Below are 2,836 nucleotides of genomic sequence, written 5' to 3' on the forward strand. Positions count from 1 at the left end.
CTAGCTAAATCCTAGAGAGAGTAAACAATTCACCTGTTAGACTGTCTTTCATAAGCAAATCAATCAATCCACAGCCCATATTCCAACCACTTTCTTTACTGAGATCTCACAGGGCTCTCACACTGTTGGGCCACCCCTCCTAATCACTCCAAAACCAGGTTACAGACAACTCAAGATAGTTCTTAAGCCTCAGAGCCTGCTGAAATGATTGAATCCAGCCAATTTTGCTTACCCTACCTTGCCTGCTTCTTTCTACAGAAACCATGATAAAGGCCCATATTTTCTATTTTTTCCTTCTGTCTCCTGATCAACCCTGGTGCTTCCTCATGTGGCCCTGCATGGCATAATATGTTCTCTTTTTGGGAACTGTAACAAACTATGTTTTCAATGGCAATTGCTTCCTGATCTGTTGGCCTCACCATACCTGAATAATAATAGAACCGACATTTTAAAACAATTACCTCAAATATTTCTCTAATCTTAAGTGTGAGGTCTCCCATGCTAATTCTTTTAAGGTTCTGAAAAAAGTCTTTTCTTTCTTTAAGTTCTGAAGTTGGAGAAATGACTTTTACTCAGAGAATATAATGTAGTCTTTTTTTTAATTAGGTAAAAGGAGGAGAGATGGTAAGGCAGACTCCCACATGTGCCTCAACCAAACTCCATGTGGCAACCCCGTCTGGAACTGATGCTCGAGTACTGAGCTATTTTTAGAGCCTGAGGCTGACATACTTGGACCATCCAAGCTATCTTTAGGGCCTAGGACCACTGTCAAACCAATTGAGCCACAAGCTGTGGAAGAGGAAGAGGTAGAGAAGGGGGAGAGGGTAGCAGCAAATGGTCACATCTCCTGTGTGCCCTGACTAGGAATCAAACCTGGGATATCCATACACTGGTCTGAGTCTCTATTCACTGATCCTCTGGCCAGGGCCAGGCAGTGTAATACTAAATGTAAAAAAAGTAATGACTGGCTTTATTTGATATGTATTATCATCCTGGGATCTTGAAAAAAAGCTTATGAACTATTGTATTATTCTCAATGACTGAAGTTCAAAGTTACAAAATTATTTTCTCAAGGTCATAGAACTACATACATAGAAGAGGTGAGACGCAAACAAAGTTTTCTGGCATTCCTCTGACTTGTGCCTTGCTCCCATTCCTTCCTCTGTCATCGTCTTCCAGATCTTCCAATATCTTTTACAAAGGTTTCTTGCCCAACATCATCATTCCCTTCATACTTGAAAGAAAAAGTTATGGCAGTCTTTCCAACCAGGGCCAATAAATGATTCCACAATAAAAAATAGCTGAGATATATCTAGATATTTCAACAGTACTACAGCCTTGGGGAAATGAATGTAAGGTTTTAAGAGACATTACTAAAAGTCAAAGAAGATCTATAAACTACAAAAGTTTATAATACTAAGTCTGACCTTTCATGAGTTAATTAGAACCTCCACAAATTTTCTTTTTGAAGAAATTCTATTCTTTGCTCATAAGTCCACAGAGCTACAAAGAACAGAATTGATTGTGAAAAAGACAGGAAAAAATAGCTTTTGATTTTGGAAAAACACACACTGAAACGGAATTCCTAATTCAATATTATAAAGATACAAATAAGCATACAAAAGAACAATAAATAATAAAATTGTTATTGAATGCCATCAAGCAGCAAAATACACTGTTAAGGTGTTAAAACCTATGTGGTCAGTGTTGACCATAGTTATTGGTTGGAACTTTTCAAGTATAATAATTAAGAAATTAACCAAATCTTGAACAAAACATTGCTTATGAAAATTTATTCATTAGCATTTACCACATTCCTATAACAGTGTGGAATTTCACTGTTTTAAGCAAGAAACAGGGAAAGTTGAGAAAGAGGGAAGAGAGAATAATAAAGTGAATCAAATAATTTGGAAATAAGAAACATATTGGTGAAAGAGTTAGACTGTGAGAAAAGAAGACTGGATGAGGGGGCTTAGGAGCAGCTAACACGGAGTCGAAGTTGCTATTTGGAGATGGTGATTGGCAGCTGTTAATTTCCATGGAGTGTGGTAAGAAGAAACAAGCTTGTGTGCTGGGGAACCTCAGCTGGGTATCAGGACGAATTTCTGACTGTAAATGTCAAGAGCTCTGGCATACAGGATCAAAGGGAGCCTTCTGGAATGTGCCTATCCTTGGAGCATTTTTTGGCCTCAAGCAAGAGACTGGGTGGTTTTCTGCAGCCCTGTGGACACACTGATGGCTTACTCAGAATCCACTGGTCTCATGCTGTTGAGAGGCGTGCCGTACACAGCAGTGCTCTTGCCAGCTGCTGACTCCCAGCTCAGGGGCTGAGAGGAACAGCTAAGTCCTTTCACTCTCTGTTCCTCACTTGGACCAGTTCTTAGGTGTGTACTGTGGTTTTACGGCTCTTCCGCATTTAGGTACTTTCCTTCTGGGCCAAGGGTTCTTGGGAACAATGCAGCAACTGTGTGTTGACAGTAATAGCTTGTGAGCCAGAGACACTTGACCAAACTCCCACTGCCACACGGGCTGAATCGCACACCTCACCTGCAATAATCCATGCTGAGTCAGCACTCTCTTCCCCAGGGCCAGTGCCCCCTCCTTCTAACCCTTCTCCAACCTGTTACCTGATTCAATTCTGAGCAATTTGGCTGCAACTTATACTAACCGTCAAGCAGGATGGTCTCTACGTGCCTCCCATCCCACCCATAGAGTGGACAATAACACATTAGTGGTTCCTAGTCTGACACTAAACAGTGGGCACCCAAGGGGGAGAGCTACCTACTGCTTAGTTGGGCAGCCAGGTATTTACAAAAGGTTTGCAAAGAAATGCCAG

Source organism: Saccopteryx bilineata, chromosome 1 (assembly GCF_036850765.1).
Source record: "Saccopteryx bilineata isolate mSacBil1 chromosome 1, mSacBil1_pri_phased_curated, whole genome shotgun sequence".
NCBI lineage: Eukaryota > Metazoa > Chordata > Mammalia > Chiroptera > Emballonuridae > Saccopteryx > Saccopteryx bilineata.